Below are 9,726 nucleotides of genomic sequence, written 5' to 3'. Positions count from 1 at the left end.
TAGGCCTCTCCAGGTCTCCGTCTAACCATTAGACGACCAGGTGTTGGACAAAGCTGAAAATTGGACTCATCAGAGAAGATTACCTTACTCCAGTCCTCTACGGTCGAATCCTTATGGTCTTTTGCAAACCTCAGCCTGGCTCTTCTTTGCTTCTCATTGATGACAGGCTTTTTTCTAGCTTTGCACGACTTCAGCCCTGCCCCAAGGAGCCTGTTTCGAACCGTCCTCGCCGTGCACTTCACCCCAGCTGCCGTTTGCCATTTTTTTTGTAGGTCACTTGATGTCATCCTACGGATGTTGAGTGACATTCGAATGAGTTGGCGGTCATCCTGGTCAGTAGAGAGTTGTTTTCACCCTCTGCCGGTCTGTAGCTTTGTTGTCCCCAATGTCTGCTGCTTGACCTTGTTCTTATGAACCGCCGTCTTTGAACTTTTAAGGATGGAAGCAACCTGATGCTCACTGTATCCCTCTCCCAGTAAAGCCAGAATTGAACCCTTGTTTTCCTCAATCAAAACTTTCCTTTTCAACTCTTTTGGCATGGTCAATAGTTATTTTTTGATTAATATTACTTTTGAGGTACTATTAGCACTGTTTTTGCCATCCAGCTGGTCCTATTGCAAGAGGATAGTGATGACCACAGCAGTGGTTTTATACTTTTCCTCGTTAAATAAGATTTGGTTCAGGTGATCACCTAATCAGTACCTAATTCAGTAGAATGAGGTGTGCCTGTGTTGGAATTCAACAGACACTGGAATGGAATGGCTGTCATACATGTAGAGATGCTAATTTAAGAAACATTGTACAGTGGTCTCTTAATTTTTTCCACAGCTGTATATATGTATGTGTGTGTATGTATTGAAAGCAACTCCCCTCAATGTCCTCTGAACATTTCATGACTCAAGGACCAATACATGTATTCAAAAAAAGCTTCTTAAGTTTCATAAATATATGAAAATTGCCAAAAATGGAGTTACGAGGTTTTCATCAGACAGCAACGTTTTACAAGATGAGATCATATTCCTGTCTTAGGTAAAAACACACCCATGTGCTCATGCAAAAGGAGAGGCCTAGCATCCAAGTTCATCAGGAGGAACAATATCTCAGAGCTTACCCCTTTCTTTCCAAAGGATGGAAGCTTTTCCCTGAATTTCTGCAAAAAAAGAAACAAGAAACATTATATTTCACCTTTATTTAACCAGGTAAGACAGTTGAGAGGTACTCCCTTTAAGAGTGTGCTCCTAATCTCAGCTCGTTACCTGTATAAAAGACACCTGGGAGCCAGAAATCTTTCTGATTGAGAGGGGGTGAAATACTTATTTCCCTCATTAAAATGCAAATCAATTTATAAAATTTTTGACATGCTTCTTTCTGGATTTTCTGTTTTGTTATTATGTCTCTCACTGTTCAAATAAACCTACCATTAAAATTATAGACTGATCATTTCTTTGTCAGTGGGCAAATGTACAAAATCAGCATGGGATCAAATACTTATTTCCTTCACTGTACCTATAAATAGTAAAACCAGAGAAACTTATATTTTTGCAGTGGTCTCTTAATTCTTTCCAGAGCTGTAGGTCCATTATCTACGTACCTTATATTTTTAGATGTTTAAGTTTATGCAAGGGTTTTTTCTCCATGATTTTGGGAGTAGCAACCCACCGCTGCTAAATTAATATAGGGGAAACACTGCACACGCACACACACACACACACACACACACACACACACACACACACACACACACACACACACACACACACACACACACACACACACACACACACACACACACAAAGTGGAGTCTCTAACAGACTTTGTGCCAAGTGTACTGGAAGTTAATCCTATAATTTACTGCCTAACACAGAAGAAGAACACAAAACAACCTTTCTCTTTTAAAGGCCACTTGCTGCACTAAATTACAGAAGAAGACAATTACCAGGGGACAAACTGAACACTCCACAGTGTGTGACCCGGTGACTGAACCCTTTACGAAGATGACGATCTACTCTGACAACTGCAATACTACTACACTTAACAAAAATATAAACGCAACATGTAAAGTGTTGGTCCCATGTTTCATGAGCTGAAATAAAAGATCCCAGAAATGTTCCATATGCACAAAAAGTTTATTTCTCTCAGATTTTGTGTACAGACGTGTTTACATCCCTGTTAATGAGCATTTCTCCATTTCCATTTCCAATCCTAAAGCTGATTCAACAGATCATTACATAGGTGCACCTTGTGCTGGGGACCATAGTTGGCCACTTTAAAATGTGCAGTTTGTCTCAACGCCACAGATGTCTCAAGTTTGAGGGAGTGTGCAATTGGCATGCTGACTGCAGGAATGTCCACCAGAGCTGTTGCCAGAGAATTGAATATTAATTTCTCTACCTTAAACTGCCTCCAACGTCGTCATAGAGAATTTGGCAGTACGTCCAACCTGCCTCACAACCACAGGCCACGTTTAACCATACCAGCCCAGGACCTCCACATCCAGCACAGAGATCCTGAGGCCCATTGTTGTGTCATTCATCCATTGCCATCATCTCATGTTTCAGCACGATAATGCATGGCCCCATGTCGCAAGGACCTGTACACAATTCCTGGAAGCTGAAAATGTCCCAACTCTTCCATGGCCTGCATACTCACCAGACATGTCACCCATTGAGCATGTTTGGGATGCTCTGGATTGACGTCTAAGACAGCGCGTTCCAGTTCCTGCCAATATCCAGTAACTTCGCACAGCCATTAAAGAGGAGTGGGACAACATTCCACAAACCAAAATCAACAGCTTGATAAACTCTATGCGAAGGAGATGAGTTGCGCTGCATGAGGCAAATGGTGGTCACACCGGATACTGACTGGTTTTCTGATCCACGGCCCTACCTTTTTTAAAAAGGTATCTGTGACCAACAGATGCATATCTGTACTCCCAGTTGTGAAATCCATAGATTAGGGCCTAATGTATTTATTGCAATTGACTGATTTCCTTATATGAACTGCAACTCAGTAAAATCTTTGAAATTGTTGCATGTTGGTTTATTTTTGTTCAGTGTAGTTATATTGCATATTCAATAAAAGTACCTTTCTGTTTGAAATGTTCATGGTGTGTTTGAGCATCTTCATTGACCGCTCCAGGGGCCACCTGTGATTGTAACATCAAATCCTATAGAGGACATTTAAAGGAAAATTCCACCCAAAAACGTTAGTCCATTGTTGACATAGTTCCAAAATGTTTTGTTTGTCAGCAATCAAGTTTTCAAGATATGTAACTTTCAAAATACAGAAATCATCCCCATATGATGCATTTCTGTATTTTGAAAGTTACATATCTTAAAAACTTGATTGCTGTCATATGATGCAAAATGTGTCATACAGGATGATTTATGTATTTTGAAAGTTAGATATCTGGAAAACCTGAATGCTAGCAAGCAAAACATTTTGGAACTATGTCAACAATGAACTAATGAAACAAATACCAAAATATAGTTTTTGGGTGGAGTGTTCCTTTAAGTCCAAAATAGGGTATATTAAATTCAAATAATTTATATTATGTCACTGGAATAATACAACCAAATCAAAACAATAAACAGAAATAATAAAAAATGTATGATTTAAACAGGTGCCTTGTTTTTATGCCTGTGGTGTGCAGAACACAGTACATGATCTTATGGCTTTTTCAAAGATCAATTAGCTGCAGTTGCCTTAATGCCACATATTTTTATGCATTGACCCAGAGCTGTTCGCAATTACTGGGGCTTCATGTCTGAAGAGACTGATGTTCTTCACTACGTGTTCAGTCTTCCGGTGCCCCCGCTAACACAGAGTTTTTAATTGGACTGAGTTCAGATTGCCATTAGCCTTTTTGTTGAAAATCTGTTGAATAATAGGGAAGTGAAATGCTGTATTTTTTTTTACAGAGCAGAGAACAAGATAATTGCCCTAAAGAGAGAGAGAATGAGAGAAAGAAGAAGAGAGTGTACAGTTGAAGTCGGAAGTTTACATACACCTTTAAGAATGTGAAATGTCAGAATAATATTAGAGAGAATGATTTATTTCAGCTTTTATTTATTTCATCACATTCCCAGTGGGTCAGAAGTTTACATACACTCAATTAGTATTTGGTAGCATTGCCTTTAAATTGTTTAACTTGGGTCAAACGTTTCGGGTAGCCTTCCACAAGCTTCCCACAATAAGTTGGGTGAATTTTGTCCCATTCCTCTTGACAGAGCTGGTGTAACTGAGTCAGGTTTGTAGGCCTCCTTGCTCGCACACGCTTTTTCAGTTCTGCCCACAAATGTTCTATAGGATTGAGGTCAGGGCTTTGTGATGGCCACTCCAATACCTTGACTTTGTTGTCCTTAAGCCATTTTGCCACAACTTTGGAAGTATGCTTGGGGTCATTGTCCATTTGGAAGACCCATTTGCGACCAAGCTTTAACTTCCTGACTGATGTCTTGAGATGTTGCTTCAATATATCCACATAATTTTCCTTCCTCATGATGCCATCTATTTTGTGAAGTGCACCAGTCCCTCCTGCAGCAAAGCACCCCCACAGCATGATGCGGCCACACCCGTGCTTCACGGTTGGGATGATGTTCTTCGGCTTGCAAGCACCCCCTTTTTCCTCCAAACATAACGATGGTCATTATGGCCAAACAGTTCTATTTTTGTTTCATCAGACCAGAGGACATTTCTCCAAAAAGTACGATCTTTGTCCCCATGTGCAGTTGCAAACCGTAGTCTGGCTTTTTTATGGCGGTTTTGGAGCAGTGGCTTCTTCCTTGCTGAGCGGCCTTTCAGGTTATGTCGATATAGGACTCGTTTTACTGTGAATATAGATACTTTTGTACCTGTTTCCTCCAGCATCTTCACAAAGTCCTTTGCTGTTGTTCTGGGATTTATTTGCAATTTTCGCACCAAAGTACGTTAATCTCTAGGAGACAGAATGCGTAACCTTCCTGAGTGGTATGATGGCTGCGCGGTCCAATGGTGTTTATACTTGCGTACTATTGTTTGTACAGATGAACGTGGTACCTTCAGGCATTTGGAAATTGCTCCCAAGCATGAACCAGACTTGTGGAGGTCTACAAAATAAATTCTGAGGTCTTGGCTGATTTCTTTTGATTTTCCCATGATGTCAAGCAAAGAGGCACTGAGTTTGAAGGTAGGCCTTGAAATACATCCACAGGCACACCTCCAATTGACTCAAATTATGTCAATTAACCTATCAGAAGCTTCGAAAGCCATTACATCATTTTCTGGAATTTCCCAAGCTGTTTAAAGGCACAGTCAACTTAGTGTATGTCAACTTCTGACCCACTGGAATTGTGACACAGTGAATTATAAGTGAAATAATCTGTCTGTAAACAATTGTTGGAAAAATTACTTGTGTCATGCATCCTAACCGACTTGCCAAAACTATAGTTTGTTAACAAGACATTTGTGGAGTGGTTGAAAAATGAGTTTTAATGATTCCAACATAAGTGTATGTAAACTTCCGACTTCAACTGTATATATCTTACATTTAAGTCATTTTAGCAGACGCTCTTATCCAGAGCGACTTATAGGAGCAATTAGGGTTAAGTGCCTGGCTTAAGGGCACATCGACAGCTTTTTCACCTAGTCGGCTCGGGGATTAGAACCAGCAACCTTTCGGTTACTGGCACAACGCTTTACCCACTAAGCTACCTGCTGCCCTCTTGAGCGGGATACAGAAAGAGAGGGAGAGCTTTTAAGAGGCGGCAAGATTGAGGGAGTAAGTCATGCGTGTGAGACGTGTGAGGTAACAAGGCAGATCCCACATAAGCCTGGAGTCTCTGTCACGAAATATGGATTTTCACCAAGAGCCCATTGAAATGTGCTTCCTCAACTCCTGCTTCTTTCACCTCTGAAGCTGTAATTCTCACAGTTATAATGAAGGAGTCTGTGACTCTCCTCCTGTTGTAATGTTTACCGTCCGTCTGTCTGTCTGTACCTCGTCCATCATTATGGAGGTGTCCTCAGCTCCTACTCTGTATGGTGCCGCGTTAGACCTAGTCATCCTGCCACTGAATCAACCCCAACCCCATTACTCAACATTCATAGGAATGACTTCAGACTGCATTACGTCGAGGATGATGCTGCTATTCAAACAAATACATGAAAAATGACATCAGTGTCAGTTGAAATGAAGGACAGGTGATTATTGTTGGGATTATTGTTATCTTTTGACCAAGATTCAGCCTTCTGTGTGTACTTAAAGTGAGTCCCCAATCGCGTGAGGATGTTTCACTTCCTAGAATATTCTACATTTAAGATCTACCAGTAATCAGTTCTGACTGAAATGTATTCCGTCTGGGAGAATTATTCTGGGAGACGATATGAAAGATTCACTATGTGTCTGGGTTTGAATCAGAGGTTTCCTCTGGCGTTGAGGTGATGGGGAAAATCCAGACGTCTCTTCATCTGCTAGTGCCTTTGGTCTCAACTTTGCCATTATTTGAAACGTGCAAGTCAGGGAATGAGTCGGGGAGGGGGGGGGGGTTGTTTTAGTATGAATTTAATTCCCCACCCCCTATCCTCCCCATCTGTGTTGCCTTAAACCTTTATTATCCTTAGGCCTCCCGGTGTTACCTGGCAACCAACAACCTTTGACCCCCATACTGAATTCCTTAACCCAGAGGTGAGGAAAAGCATGATGTTTTGACACTCATGCTGTAATGGTAATAGGGGTAACACTTTATATCGTGTTGCACTATTTCAGCTTTTATTCTTCAAGTAACAAGAGTGTAACTACATTTTGTTAGTAGGAGGATCTGGCCCTCATACCGTCATGGCCACCTAATCATCCCCAGCTTCCAATTGGCTCATTCATCCCCCTTCCTCTCCCCTGCAACTACGTATTCCCCAGGCTGTTGCAGTAAATTCGAACGTGTTCTCAGTCAACTAAACCTCGTAAAATGAAAATGAAAATAAATGAAGGGGCTTCAGGACAGATTATGAATGTGTCACTTACTGTGTAAAGAGCTGATATTCAGACTCCTCTGACGTAAAACATGGACAACAATGCTCCTCTTTCCCTAACAAAGCATTCGTTACCCCAGGACACTTCCTTACCCCAGGACACTTCCTTACCCCAGGACACTCCCTTACCCCAGGACACTTCCTTACTCCTTACCCCAGGACACTTCCTTACCCCAGGATACTTCCTTACCCCAGGACACTTCCTTACCCCAGGACACTTCCTTACCCCAGGACACTTCCTTACCCCAGGACACTTCCTTACCCCAGGACACTTCCTTACCCCATGATACTTACTTACCCCAGGACACTTCCTTACCCCAGGACACTTCCTTACCCCAGGACACTTCCTTACCCCAGGACACTTCCTTACCCCAGGACACTTCCTTACCCCAGGACACTTCCTTACCCCAGGACACTTCCTTACCCCAGGACACTTCCTTACCCCAGGACACTTCCTTACCCCAGGATACTCCCTTACCCCAGGACACTTCCTTACCCCATGATACTTCCTTACCCCAGGACACTTCCTTACCCCAGGACACTTCCTTACCCCATGATACTTCCTTACCCCAGGACACTTCCTTACCCCAGGATACTCCCTTACCCCAGGACACTTCCTTACCCCAGGACACTTCCTTACCCCAGGACACTTCCTTACCCCAGGACACTTCCTTACCCCAGGACACTTCCTTACCCCAGGACACTTCCTTACCCCAGGACACTTCCTTACCCCAGGACACTTCCTTACCCCAGGACACTTCCTATGCTCCTCAGTCCCTACCCTGGCCACAGAGGTCACATTCAAAAAGCTAATAGCGGGGAGGTTAAAACTGTAATAAGAACACAGAGGACGTGTCAGCGTCATGACAGCAACGTGACTGGTACGTGGGAGAGAGGCCGGGGTGGGGGGGTCACTCAAAAACAGAGCAGTTGAAATCCCATTAAATAGAGGGAAGAGGAGGAGGACAATAACATTTGATAAGAGGACTGTTTATCACACACATCCCAGAGACACTGTATTATTTAGTCAGTTAGTTACCGTAGTTAATAACGCCTATTGCTGTGTGTTGATACTGTGAAAACTAGTCCGTTGGTTATGTTATAGATTATTATTTTAGATTTTAAATTTGTTCAGATAAGTTAAAATCAATCAGTGAATTTGTTTTGACTGATTGTCAGTCATTCAATAAGCATCGATACGTAATTCATATATGTAAACAAACATCACTGCCAGCCTTCTCAGTGGTGAGACATGCATCCTCAATGGTTTCCAATTAAGAAGAAGAAAAACACTAATCTAACAATGTGTACAGTATGGAAAGTAGATGAACTTCAATACCTTGTATCCACACGAATGAATAAATAAGACAATTATGAGTTTATTCCATTCTGCTTGGCTGAAGAGACGTGGTACTGCTGTATTGAAAGGGTTGTAAATGCTAAAACTCTGTCAAAACACTGAAATGCTCTCTACTCATTACAAGGTCAGAGGTTAACTCATCTACTGGGACCCATTGGTTATGATTCATAAGCCATATTATTCTGTAAGCCACTTTTCTCTAACTTGCTTTTTTTGTTGTTGCCTTAAAGCAGTCTGAATGTTCATGCATTTTACAGTGTTGTTTGAGGCAATTTTCTAGTATAAATATTGAATGAGCACATTCATATGAAGGAGGAAAACATTATGTCACACGTGACAAAGCTTTTCTCTGCTGAAAGACACACAGCACAGATAACACACAACGAAACACATCCTTTATGAAACATCAAATAAAATACATACATTACTGTGTGACCTGATGGAAGTGTAGGCTCACATTTCAGTATTATACAGGATAATGTACCTTGTTGATGTTGTGTTTGCGTGTGTGTGCGCGTGCGCGTGCGGGCTTGATGTGGGTGTGTGTCTATGTGTGTGTGTGTGTGTGCAAAAAACAACAACATTGAAACAGAATATAACTCCATCTTTTAGTTCATATTCATCCTGGCGAATATTTAGAACAGTATTGAATCACCAATGCATATTCTATTACTAAGCTGGTTTTAAGCATGTATGAAACGTAGCAGAAGGGCCTGGGTCACTCTGTGTGATTGGAGAGGCAGTGAGCTGAGAGGCTGGAGGAGACCATCTCTAAGTGGCTCGAAAATGCACATTCACTTGGTGCCTCCGTCAGTGGTAAAATATTCACACTGTCGTTCAGGGAAATTGTTAGTGGAATGTTCATGAGGAAGAAAAAACGCTCTGCATACCTTTCCCTTTCCCTCTCTCTCTCTCACTTTCCTTCTCTCTGTCTCTCTTTCCCTCTCTCTCTCTCTTCTTTTCTCTCACTCTTTCCCCCTCTCTCTCTCCCTCTCTCTCTACTTTCTCTCTCCCTCTCTTTCTCTCTCCCTCTCTTTCTCTCTCCCTCTCTCCATCTCTTTCTCTCTCTCTCTCTCTCTCTCTCTCTCTCTCTCTCTCTCTCTCTCTCTCTCTCTCTCTCTCTCTCTCTCTCTCTCTCTCTCTCTCTCTCTCTCTTCCTCTCCCCCCTCTTTCACTCTCTCTTTCCCTCTCCCTCTCTCCCTCTCTCTCTCTCTCTCTTCAGGCTGATTTACATAAAAGGATAGTTGTGTCTCACAGCAGTAGAATGAACAGTATGGTAACTGTCTATTCTGAGTCCAGGCTCTCAGCAGATTATTTAAGAGTATCCATATGTAACACACACACACACATATGAATACACG

This window comes from Coregonus clupeaformis, chromosome 6, assembly GCF_020615455.1.
Source record: "Coregonus clupeaformis isolate EN_2021a chromosome 6, ASM2061545v1, whole genome shotgun sequence".
NCBI lineage: Eukaryota > Metazoa > Chordata > Actinopteri > Salmoniformes > Salmonidae > Coregonus > Coregonus clupeaformis.
Note: the sequence above shows the minus strand (reverse complement) of the source record.